At 37.9% G+C, this 13,413-nt stretch overlaps 1 protein-coding gene across 1 annotated transcript in view; it reads left to right on the top strand.

The window, feature by feature from the left end:
* The first annotated feature begins 349 nt into the window (after positions 1-349).
* The window catches only part of GATA4 (GATA binding protein 4), a 67,906-nt gene continuing 54,842 nt past the window's right edge, over positions 350-13,413 (top strand). Inside the window, exon 1 of the mRNA XM_032215421.1 lies at positions 350-368. The gene's annotated coding sequence lies outside the window, so the exon portion shown is untranslated. The remainder of the gene's footprint in view (positions 369-13,413) is intronic.

The raw sequence follows: 13,413 nt of genomic DNA, 5'->3' as shown, positions 1-13,413 counted from the left end.
GTATATGAAGCTGGCTGACTCCAATCTAAGAAATTGTCTAGGGTCCCTGTTATGTAAGAAGAGGCATTTTTGCCCACACCCATTTGAATTCAGACTCCCAAACGATTCATATCAATTGCCTTTATTTTTATGACTAGCCTGGAAATGTTTCTCAGCCTTGAACTAAGAAGTTCTGGCAGTCCTGGAAAGAGCTGGAAGATACAATTCCACACACAAATGTCCTTGAAATGATCTCTCCTACTCTTAGCAACTGGAGGGTTAGATTTTTTTTCAGAAAAGAAAAGGCAAGGACAGCAGAAGGAGAGGAAGAAATTAGAAGTGGGAGGAAAGATGGAAGAAAAGCCAGAGAAAGAAAAATGAAAGAAAAGGTAGGAAATTATATCACCAATATACGAAGATGTGCAGAATGGGTTTAGGGATATATATTTCCTGTACTGAGCACTGGGAGAACTCCCAATGAAATGAAACCACCTATATAATACGAAAGAAAAAGAAACTAAACAGGGATTCGAGGTTTTTTTTTAACTATTCTAAATGAACGGGGCAGGAGTTGCATATGACTCTGGCTTGACTCCATCAAGGCACAGTCGGATGAAATTGAATCCCGGCAGACCCCCACAGATGGTCAAGGTTCTCCTTTTTCTTTTTTCAATATATTGGGAGAAACATCCCTCTGTTTTGTCCTAAACTAAGCAGTTTTGCATGCAGCTCCATTGACTCAAATACGATTGTTCTTGGGAAAAAAACGTGATGATTCAAAAGTTGTATTCGTTTGTTCATATACTGGAGTTTTGGGATGCTTTGGGGATGAACCTGATCTAATTTCTGATGAACTTGGGTAATCCAAAACAGTGAATAGAAGGATCCATTTAGAATAAAGGGATGGCTGAAGAAATGATCCGTTTCATTCTTCCTGCTGTCTGTTTAGGTAGATTTTTCTGCAAAACCTCACTGCAATCAGCAGACATATTGAAGCCTAACAGCAGGCTTAGCACAAGTGTATTTGCATATCTAGTTTATATTTTCAGAGGCTTTGAATTTAAACTTTTCATCATTTGATACTGATTTCCCCCCCTCCCCCATGTCAGGGTAGACTGCAAGTTCAGGTTACTATCTTATATGTTTACCTGGGAGTAAGTGTCCCAGTGCTTAGTAGGATTTCTGATTAGCAGTATCCAAATTGCTCTCTTCGGAGTAAATAGATCTCGCTATTAACCTAAAATCCACAGTAACACATTTACCCTTCAAAGCACCACACTGCTACAGCCAGCTAATAAAGAACTATAATTTACATGAAAATTAATGGGGTGTGCTATTCAGCAAAGCTGTAAGCTATTCATTAGTATGATGAACAAAGGTTTCCAGTTATTTTATTATTGAAATGTTGTTTTTTAAAGAACTTTGGTTTGAAAAGAGGTGCATAAACCCAGTGAAGAAATAGAAACTAATAGAAGAAGACCAAGGAGGAGAGTCGATCACAATGCCTTCTTGGTCTTTTGGGCTAAGAAAATATTGGCAAACAATACAGCTTTATCTTCTGTGCCCTAAAATTGGTGAGGCGATGTCTTTAATGGGGTTTGTTGTTAGATAACTATGGAGGTGACTGAGTTTTAAATTTGGTCCTTGTTAAGTTGAATCCAATGAAGAGAAGCTCCAGGAAAGAAAGGCATCCATCCTAATCTCTCCCTTTCTTTATAAGGTGGTTGTAGTTGAAACTCATCAATAGAAGAAAAAACAAGATAGTCAAACATGCAACAGTTTCTACAACAACTAGTTTAGGCAACACCCTATTTATTTTTATTTATTCCAGCTAAAGACAACAATTGTTCATACCCCACACTAACTTTTTGATCATGGAACGGATGATTAATAAAACTAAATCAATGCCATGGAAGTCAGGGGAGATTTCTGCAGGATCTCTACTGATTCCCTTCTTATAAATTGGGTGCAGCTCATTTCGGCTGGGTGCAAATGACTCCGCAAGGAACTGAGCAAGATGGCTGGAGGCTTAATTGCATCATCTAAGCTTTACACAACTCAGTCCTAAGCCTTTTCCAGACCCGATCCCCTTGAGGATTTAGAGTAAAAGTAAAGCCAAGCCTCTGACTTTACTAGTGACTAGTGAAGTCCGATTCACTCTGACTAGTAAAGCCTTCGCTGCTTCTTCACCCTTAAGCCCACCTTGCTCAGAGGCCCACCCATGACCTTGATGTAGTCTGGGGACCAGTAGGAGTTCACCACCTAATTCTGACTTGCAATTAAGTCCCATTGAGGGCAAGCGACTTCGCTTCTGATTCCATGGGCAGCTTATTCAAAGGGAGCTGGGCGGCTCTGAGCGAAAAGAGGCAGAAACTACGGACCAACTTTCAAGCCCGATCCTATACCTGCTTATTAGACGATCTCTAAAGATGGTCCCCGCCTGACTGAGTCTTGTCTCAGGCTTTAGATTTTGGAAAGGAGTAATAGAATATTTCCCCTTATAACTGAGCGGGAAGAATATCGGGTGGTTTTTTTTGTTGTTGTTTTTGAAGCTTCGTGACTTTCAATATCACCTGATCAGAAGTTTCCCCACTCTCTTTTCCTTCTCCTTACCCTTCGAATAGAATATCGGTTTCGCGCCGAAAGTGGTTTTTTATGCACTCTCCTTCTCTTTCTTTCTCGGGTTCAATATGTTGGCGATTTGCAGTGTTTCTTGGACGCCCACTATCTTGCCCAGTTCCTCTTGTGCGTGGAATCACATCCACACCGGTCTAATCTGCTTGTTGCCTGTTTCAAGGCAACAAAACTCTTTAAACCATCCGAAACATTAATAATATCGGTTAAATCGTGTCAACAAGCCGGGAGCGGAGAGAATCCGGAGCAGCGGAAAAGGCCTAACGCAAACCTGGATTTGAATGGCGGGGTCGCCATTCAAATCCTGCCTTTTCATATTTATATATAATGTATTTTATTACATATAAAGGAAAAAGGGTGAGACGTAGCTTTAATTGTATGAAGTGCATCCTCTTTTTTTCCTAACGAATCCCCCCCCCCCGGTAATAAATCTTCTCCCCGTTGATCCCGGAGGGAGGGACATAAATTCGCTTTTAAGATTGCGCGCGTTCTGCGCGTCTTTGCTTGGGAAGAAACCGACTTCCCGCGGCTGTTTCCAGCCGCTCCGGCTTCTCGAAGTAACTATGCAAGCGGCCTTTCCCGGGACCTCCTCCGTTTTTCCTTGGAAGGCAGACGCAGAGAACTCTGGTAGACGCCCTTCGAATGAAGAGTTTAGCTTTCTCTTTCTTTCTTTCTTTCTTTCTTTCTTTCTTTCTTTCTTTCTTTCTTTCTTTCTTTCGTTCTCGTTCTTTCTCTCCCTCCCTCTCCCTCCCTCCCTCCCTCCTCCTTCCTTTCGTCCGTTTAATTCTCTTTCCTATCAGAATTTAGGAAACATTTCGAAATGCGGGTGGGGGTGAGAGAGACATGTTTCCACACCTTTTTCGTAAAAGCATGAAAGCATTCTTCTTTCCGTTTATTACAAGACCTTTTTAAAACACACAGCCACTGGAGCAGATGTACAACATTATTTCTTTCCGCATGCATTTTTCTTGAAAAAAATTCTTATTGTTAAAAAGAAGAAAAGGCGTGCTAGAAAATATAATTTTTAAAATAGAAATTGTAAAAAGTTTTGCATTGGGGAAGGAAAAACGGATTTCGTCTTGGTTTCTTACTATTATTACACTGAAATATAAAACACAGAATAAATGTTTTATATTTATGTCCCTAGAAACTACCAAGTATTTTTTACTTGGTAGTTACTTTTACTTTTATTTTTTATATTATATTTCACACGAAACTACTTATTTTTTCTTTATCGAGTGACAGCTAATAATAATTTGTTCTTTATCAGAAAATGTATATTCTTATAGAAGTAAAACACACATCGTGGTTCCAAGCTCTTAAGTACATAGGAATGAGTCCCATTGAATTCAATAGTTTTACTTTTGACATGTATCAGAAATTTTAAAAAATATACACGGTACATAATGATTGTTAAGGGTACACATCTCTGAGAAAACAGACCCAAATTAATAACAACATTGTTCTGTGATATGAATTCGGTTGAAGCATAAAATCAATTACTAAGTGGGAAGTGGGTGTTAGTTAACAATGAAAGTTTAGCAACAATAAATTTATTTCTCTAGTGGAAATAGCTTTACAGGCTGCAGTCTCATCTGCATTTCCAGGGCAAAATGTTTCATTTGCTTAGTGGACTTAACTTGCAACTGATGGGCAAATGGGCAAAGTGGATTTAAAAAATAAAAAAAACCAAACTCACTATTATATACTTTTAGTATAAAATGGTTATACTTTTAGTATATAATGCCTATCATGCATTCCGGGTGTACACTTGTGTGACTATTTCAGACAACCTCGCCTTTTAATTTAAGAAGAACCTGAGAAAAATAATTGTCACTTCTTCACACAGTTTAAGCAAACTTATAACGGAGAAGAAATCCACCCATTTCCCGGGTGTTTAGGTAATCTTATAACTGAGCGGAAATCCACCCATTTCCCGGGTGTTAGAAGCCCTGCTCAGTTACCTTGATCAATAGCGACGCTGAGATTCAGTCGCGGTTTCGACACTTCGCACGGCCAATACCCTCCTGCAAAGAAAAATACATGCAGAAAATTCCCCTCGAATGTGGAAAGCAGCACGTCGAATAAATCCGAGCTTCTTTCCGTTCTTCGTGGCTGCTAAACAAAAGTCTGTCTCAGTATCTTGGCCGAGTCTCTCTCTCTCTTTCTTTCTCTCTCTCTCTCTCCTCGCTCTCTGCCTGTTTATCTCAAAAAGATTGTAGCACGGGTTTTTTCCCCCCTACACGTTAACTTCATAAATAGCAGGCACAGACCACCCCTATCACCAAGCTAGTTTTCCCACCTATTAAAAGTTTTTAAAAAATATTGTTCGTGCCTTGATATTGTTACAGTAAAGGACCGCAGCCCCAAGAAACAACAGAGAGGTTAATTCTTCATTTCAGTTGTAATTTCCACCACCACCACCCCAAAAAATAGCACCCTATGTTGTCGGTAATAAATTCCCAAGTGACAACTGTAAATATGAACACGATTTCCATGGGGTCATAGTAAATGCAGCAATTACAAGAGAAATGTATTTTAAAACAGAAGTAGACATTCTTAATTATTTCCATTTTACACGCTGGTAAATTAAGGCTAAGAATGACTATTCAAACCTTGGATGGTCTCCTATTTGAACTCAGAACTGAGACCCTAGTAGAGTAACTGGATTCACCTGACTGTTGTCTTTTCCTTTGAATTGTTTAAGATTTTCATCCACTACAAACAAATACTTGTATGTTTGTCTGTGTGTGTGTGTGCGTGCACACATACAAATAAACTAGTCTGATTTTTGTTTAAAGGAGTAAAATGAATAATATAGAAAAGGAACTTATGGAAAATATATTAATAAATTAGGAGAAGGAAGGAGTATTGGCTATGCTCACCACCTTGAGTTATTTACAAAAAAATAATAAAGGTGGGATAAAAAAATCTAAAATAAAATAAATAAGTTGTAAGCCATATGGATCATGTGTGGAATGTTTGTATGTTAAGGTAAGGCACAATATATCATTTATATTTAATTTTAATTTGATGAATTTCTGGGTCCCAGTCCTAAATCTATCTCTTGGATTTGTTTCAGAGAGAACGTACGTTTTGATTAGGAAGTTAATGATACTGTGTATACAATGAACAGATTCATTTTATCCAAATGCAAATCATGCCATTCAGCCTAAATTATGTACTTTTAAGAACCTTCAACTTCATAGGAGAATTAAAAGCCATCTAGACCACCTATGTGCTCCCATTTAAATGAATCAAATTACACAGTCTTTTACTTGGACTCCTGATGCTGAGAGCATGAATTGTTCAACATACAGCATCCATAAATGAATGATACTGACCCATAGAGAGAGAATCCTGCTTAATGTGCATGTATTTATTTATTTAGAAGTATGTCTGGGGCTCTGTACCCAATGCAGTATGCAAAGACATTGCAGACTTAAACTCTGCTCTTAAATACATCTCCATTTAGATAAGAGCCTCTGGACACATTAAGTAAAGTCCAGATACTATGCTCCTTACGTAAACATACCTAATAATACTTGGCAGTTCTATCATGTTTTATAAGGGTTACAAGCACTCGTATGCATCAGTTGATTCATCCCCAGGAGAAGTCATGCTGCCGTGGAAGGGGGGGCTGGGAAACTGGAGGTGCCTTGTCCAAGACCACCTCTCTGGTCCACAGCAGAGGCAAATCAGAGAGCAGACATTTCCAAACCTTTTCCAGTCTTCTACAACAGCTTGAGAGGAAGCCCCATTAAACTCAAGGGTGGTTTGAGAAAGGTTATCTAGGAACAGCAAAAAAAATGTCTTACGACCAAGAGCAACTTAAACAGCTAATCTTTCTGTTTCATTTCACTTTTCATGTAAGTTTTTATTTAAATAAACTCTGCATCAGTCAAAGGCACTAAGGCAAATATTTTTAAAAAACACATTATTTTAAGATATGAACTTTTAAACAGACATATTCAAATTTCAGACCAAAAAGACATGTGTGTTGATGGAGGTAATCTGTTAAGAACAACTTTGTTAATGCAAATAAAAAGAAGTATGTGAAACATCATGATTTTAAAAATTAATAAAATGTAAAATATTTTGATTCATGATTTTACATGGCCACTGATCAAGGATTCATTACTGGCAGTGGAATGTTAGATTGTGTTGTCTATGTCTGATCTCTTTTTCCAAGGTTTTGCGTGAGCTGATACCTCTCTCACCCCCACATTGTTTTATCTGTACAACAACATTGTGGGATAGGCTAACTTGAGAAATACAAGCTAAATTTCAACAACATGTTAGATTAAAATAAAATGGGCTTGGGTGGTTCATTAGAACTGGGTAGTGATTAAGAATCAGCAGCAAAAAAGATGTTTTGTGAGATTGCCAGGAACCACATCACATGACTTTTGCAATTATTTTTGTTTGTTTCCAAATCAATGCTTAACCTTGTAGTGGATGGATTAAGTAAATGGTGAAAATCTAATCATTGTCTCAACAGGTCAAGTGAACCAGGAATCACAATATGATTATTTGAGTATTCTCTATCTTCTGAATATTAATAGCAGAATGCAGCGACTGTGTTCTAATAATCTAGGTTCAAGATTTTTGTGCTGTATGAACAAAGTCTATGACTGGTCCAGAATGCTTCTTGATTGGCAGGAGACATTATTTGGGACCTTTAAATCTTAGCTTCGCAAATTGGTGATTGCACATTGAGTTGGAAATGAAATATTTGGGGTTCACTGTTGAATAGAATGGAAAAAAGGCAAAGATTCACTGACTGATTGTGTTCATGTAATAGTCACAAAAGGCTAAAATGAAGAGGTGATTTGAGATTTGTTGTAGGAGTCCAACTATTAGCTTAACATTTTGTGTGAACCAGGACATCATGTTATGTCATATTCAGGTTTCTTGGTTTATATTAGCAAGTATGACACCACAGCAAGAATTTTTTGTTAACTAGGATTAATGCTTAGTGCATTATGTAGCCTAAGCCGTTGCTTTTGTGCTCTTCTACATCAGTTGTTCCAATTGCATATATTTTGTATTACAGGCTGAGTTTTGTTTCTGTTTCATATAGAATTCAATTCACTTAGAATGCTCTTCAGTATGGGGCTGATCCTCTCCCCAATTCCATGTTAGTGTGTTACGTTTAGTGAAGGCTGCATTAGAGGTCAATGAAACATAAAGATGTTTTATTCCCTATAGGTTCATTTTCTTTCTTCTTTTCTTAAGATGTACATTATATAAAACTTGTCCTTATCTGGTGCCAACCTTTGCAAGGGGACAATTATACAATGTTCATTGATCACTCGGTACAGCAGAGAACATGTCATTGTCATAAATAGATTATATTCTTCCCACAAAAATCCTCCCCTTTTAATTGCTGCTGCCTTTATTTCTTTCTCTTTTCTCTATTGCTTTGGTTGTGTCAAGTTTTAGATTGTAAGCTCTTTGGGTCAGGAAAAAGTACTGTTCTGGTACTTGTGAACTAGATAGGGCTATCAAGTTGGTTTGCTTTATTTATTTATTTAGATGGAGGTTTTGCCTGACTCCAGAATGACTCCGAGCAGTTGACAATATCAAGCAAACAAGATAAAAAACACAATACATTATACATTGTAAATAAACAAGATAACTTCCATCCAAACAATACATTCCATGTACAAAGACTCATCTAAGGGGGTGGGTGGAAATTCTGCCTTCTTCCCAATGTCTAGAATAAATATCTACATTTCTTGACTATACTGTATGTGAATTCTAAGCAGTAACTTGTCAGGTACAGGAACTAATAAACCACTGGCAGTATCTGAATATTAGCAGAGGATCAGGCAGATACATACAAAATTTTTACCACTTTACTCTGCATAATTCCTTCCACAGATAATACCTTTTTCATAAAATGAAATGATGCTTTTAATTATCTGTTCATTCATCATCCACCCATCATCCACCCATCATCCACCCATCATCCACCCATCATCCACCCATTATCCACCCATCCACCCATCCACCCATCCACCCATCCACCCACCCATCCATCCATCCATCCATCCATCCATCCATCCATCCATCCATGTTAGATCCTGGGCTAAAGGAAAAATGAAATTTGGGACAATGCAAAATGTTGATATAGGATTGCCAGGCGATCCACTGGGTGACATTGGATTAGGCATTACTGTCTCAAAACAGTCATGATAGATGCTACTATTTTCTTCCAAGTAAATTTTAATGCAGTAGTAGGTCATTCAAAACTTACATGTGCACCATAGTTCGTCCCACTTTGCATCCCTGTCACTAGTGTTGAGGCTGTGAGTTGGCACTTTATTTTCAGCAGGGTATAAAGGTAATAATGAACTAAAGTAAAATAAATGAAAATTATTATACCGTCGATGTTATCAAACCATTTTTTCTAGCTCTCATACAAACAAACTCTGCATCTTTTTAAAATCTGGGTCAAGAACTTATATTTTCCACACACATAAGTGGAACTTATAATATAACTTATATTTTCCACATATAAGCCAAAACAGATGGACTCCCTTCTATTATGGAAAGAAGCTGTTCATTTGAGTGAAGAAGCAACATTCTCAGTTCTTCAGACTTTTAGCAAAATATTCAGAGAGCCCAATGATCATCCCTTTTTTTTAATTAGGTACAACATGTTCTTCAAGCCGCTATGCTAAAAATGACAGTTATTTTTAATGTTGCCTCGTGCACAAAAAAAGCTTCTAAGACTCATAAATGTAATATGCAAAATGAAATATAATGATAAAAGGGACAAAAAATACATACTAAAGCAATGTTAGAGCCACAGTGGTACAGTGGTTAGAATGTAGTACTGCAAGCTACTTCTGCTGACTGCCGTCTACCTGCAATTTGGCAAATTGAATCTCACCAGGCTCAAGGTTGACTCAGCCTTCCATCCTTCCAATGAGGACCCAGATTGTTTGAGGCAATATGCTCTGTAAATCGCTTAAAGAGGGCTGTAAAAGCACCTTGAAGCGGTATATAAGTCTGAGTGCTATTGCTAGGCTATTAAATAGATAAACACATCTCAAGGCAGTAAGACAATAATAGACAATATTAAGGAGCTGATGAACCACCATCACCACCAGAGATTTTAAAAAATGCCCCATTATTTGATGAGGCAAGGAAATGGAAGAGATCAAGGAAGGGAATTCCAGGATGTGAACATTGCTGCAGGAAAAGTCCTTTGCATCATAGACCCTATTAATTATACTTTAGAGAAAGAAAGGAAAAATGGTGAGGTCCTCTGGTAAAGATTTCAATTGAAAGCAGTTAGTTTTATAGGATGTTGAATTAATCTCTGTTATCAGCTGTAACTCCATATTTTGAACCTCTCTTTCCTTATACGTGTTTTCCCCCCAGCAATTTGGGTTTAAGCTGCCATTTTACACATCTCTCCTAATAAAATTTTACTGACCTCTGTCGGGCATGTTAGTGTGGAAATGTATCCCAGGGCTACATAGTTAATTGTGTATTATTTTAGTTTCCCACACTTGTTTCTGTAGGGCATTTTGTCAACTGAAAGGGACCCAGTTATAGAACATTAATATACCACAGTTCTTGGGGAGGGGGCTAAGATCTGGGTTGCTTGCCTGTTATCAGTCTTAAGGCTACATGGTGATGGGTTATTACATTTTTTAAATATAGTAATAGTGTTCTCTTATTGCCTTATTAACCTTCAAAAGTTCCTGGTACAGTGACATCTCATCACAGTTCAGTGGTGGGATTAATTTTTTTTTTTACTACTGGTTCTGTGGGCATGGCTTGGTGAGCATGGCATGGCTTGGTGGGTGTGGCAGGGGAAGGATACTGCAAAATCCCCATTCCCTCCCAATCAGTTGGGACTACTCGGGAGGCAGAGAATAGATGGGGGTGAGTCCAGTCAGAGGTGGCATTTACCAGTTCTCCAAACTATTCAAAATTTCCACTACCAGTTCTCCAGAGCTGGTCAGAACCTGCTGAATGCCACTTCTGGCCCAGTTCCAAGTAAGGCCATTGAAGAATGGCTAAAACATTTCTAAATCAAAATATTCAGAAATTGTGAGAATTCTGGAGATCTCTAGTATACAGAGAAGTCACATAAAATATGTTGTTAATGTTTTTTTTAAAATTAGAAACCAACATCAGGCAGTCGAGTAGAATGCCCAAAGCATTCCAGGGCAAACTGAGCATTAAGGTGTGGATTGCTATCTGACTCTTGGACCTCAGAGTCAACAGAGGGAAGGGATGGTGCCATGGAGGATCTTGGAAGGGGCTTAATAGGCTAGCTCACAAATATGATTGATTGCTCCATGCTGCCCTTTGAGATGAATTACCATAGCATTTGGATTTCATGAATTAAAAACCAAATTGTTCTAAATGTCCTGGCAAAATAAATTAGGAATAAAGAGGAATTTTGAGGGATGTGCGAATAAGAAAAATGTGGAACAAAGGCATGGGACATCTTTGCTACAGAATACTTGGTTCTGATGTAGCCTCAGCCTGAGTATTTTGGTTGGGAAGTCCGTTTCTATAAGCTCATCTGCCTCATACTTCCTGGAAAGAATCCAGTCCCTCTGGAATCTCTCCTGCTTGGAAGTTCCAAATTCATTAAATTTGTGAATAGCATGGTTGGCTACTGACTCTGATTTACTCATTGACTAAGCAGACTTTATGTTTAAACCAATCATCATGGCCAAGGCCAGCCCTAGACCAAATGGCGCCCCAGCACAAAAGGTCTTTGGTAGTTCCCTCTCCATTTGTTTGGTGTTTGTATAACTTGTTTATTTAATTTCATTTGTCAACCCTTGCACAACTTTGATGTGTGCCTGATTAGTTACATGCACACTTTTGGTGATAGGCCACCAGTTTTCCACCTCTTGTGCTTCATAAAGATAATTTTAAAAGAAAAGAAAAAGAGCAACAATGCCAATCTCAACAACCACACACAAACAAAAACCATGTTGGTATGGGCCACTGAGCAGAAAATGGAAAGCAAAAGCAAACCCTCCCCTAAGCATGAAACATTCCAAGTCCAGGAATCCAGGTTTTTTTTATTCAAACCCCTAGTTTTTACATATAGCCTAATCACAAAACATAATTAATTGTTTATATTAAATTGGGAGGTGAGACATTAATGTTGCAATGAAGTGCTCCTAGGGAACTGTTACAGTTATCAGATCTGGGTTGCAAAAATCCAGATAACCTTAGATGGCAGCAAAGAGCTCAAAAAATCTCTATGCAATCATCTATTGGCCATTTGGAATTTTATAGCCCAGTTCTTACCCTCCTAGAACCCCTACTCAATGAACCATTGGCACGTGTCAAATGTGTCTGTGTGGTTGGTAGAAATAGGTCTGCTTATCAGTGTAAAAGCCTATTGGAATAATAAGTAAGCAAGTCCGTGAGAAAAAAGTAGAGACTCTGCTTTCTTCTGCATGGGTGCATGTATATTATTTCAGATATGGATTTGGATATCTTTCCAAGCTTTCCTGGCACGCAAAATGGCCATTTTGTTTTAATGTATTTATCTATTTACTGTATTTGCAGAATGTCCTAATAGACTGAGACTCTGGGCTGTGCACAACAAAGCAGAAAAAAGGCAAAGAACAAACTAAAGAAAACAAGACAGAGATATGCATATCTTGATGGAAGACACACAATCGAGCAGTTAGGGCTAAAAGCACAATATAAAACAATGTGTTAAATACGTTGCGTAATGTACCTTCAGGCTGGGGGGGGGGAGCACTTTTAGAAAGGCTGATGCCTGATCCAAATTTGATGTACTGTGTTTAAAGAGGGGAGGCTTAGCAGGCCCTCTCAAGTGTTCAGACTACATAGGCAGAAACCATTTTGACCAGTTAACTATTGCTTATTTTCTTAAAGGAGCCCATGCTGCTCATTGCAAAACTGCTAATTGCCAGTTGATTCCTCTCCCTTGCTAAATCAGGGCCAACTTGAAGAGATGACGTACAGCTTCATGGCTAATGGGACCCATATTTATAAGCCCATGTCTTAGGGCAAAATGTTTTCACATTTGGTGGCGTTATAAAACAATAAAATGGAAGACCTGCAAGGAAACTTCAAAGGTTGAAAGGTATGGCTATTCCAGAATTCCCCAAGTAGATTTCTTGAGAAATGTTGCACCACAATTTTCATTTCCTTCAACCAGCATGATCAATGACATCACCAGAAGCACCAGAAGGCTAGTCTATTCTAATGATGTATTTTTTCCTAACAAAAGCAATGAAATAAAGATATTTACAAGCACTAAGTGATTTACAGTATACAAAGAGATTGTCTTCCATCCTGGATTGATGATTTTATTTTTTTTATTTTGCTTTTCTTTTTTCTTCTTTCATTGTAAGCCGCCTGGAGTCCTAAGGGATTGGGCGGCCTATAAATTTAATAAATGAATGAAATGAAATGAATGATCATATCTCCTTAATGTCCTTTCTGACCGGACATAGTCCATAACCTAATTTAAAAGAAAAAAGATCATTGTATACAACTACCTGTGTGGATTGAAGTAATATAAATAAATTGTCATATATGTCTTTATTCTTTCCCATAGCACAGAAATAACTTTTTAGAAATCGATAGCTTGTACACTCTTGAGTAGTGTGTCAAACAAGGCCACAAGTGGCTCCTAATTTGGTTGGGACTCTCAAGGCAACTCCAGAATATAATTAATCAATTAATGTGACAGATATAGAACATTAATAAATGCATATGGAATACTCAACTTAGTTATACAGAGGAAACACACCTATTTTTAGAATTAAATTT

This window comes from Thamnophis elegans, chromosome 4 (genome assembly GCF_009769535.1).
Source record: "Thamnophis elegans isolate rThaEle1 chromosome 4, rThaEle1.pri, whole genome shotgun sequence".
NCBI classification, from domain to species: domain Eukaryota; kingdom Metazoa; phylum Chordata; class Lepidosauria; order Squamata; family Colubridae; genus Thamnophis; species Thamnophis elegans.
This window is presented reverse-complemented; position numbering and strand designations above follow the sequence as displayed.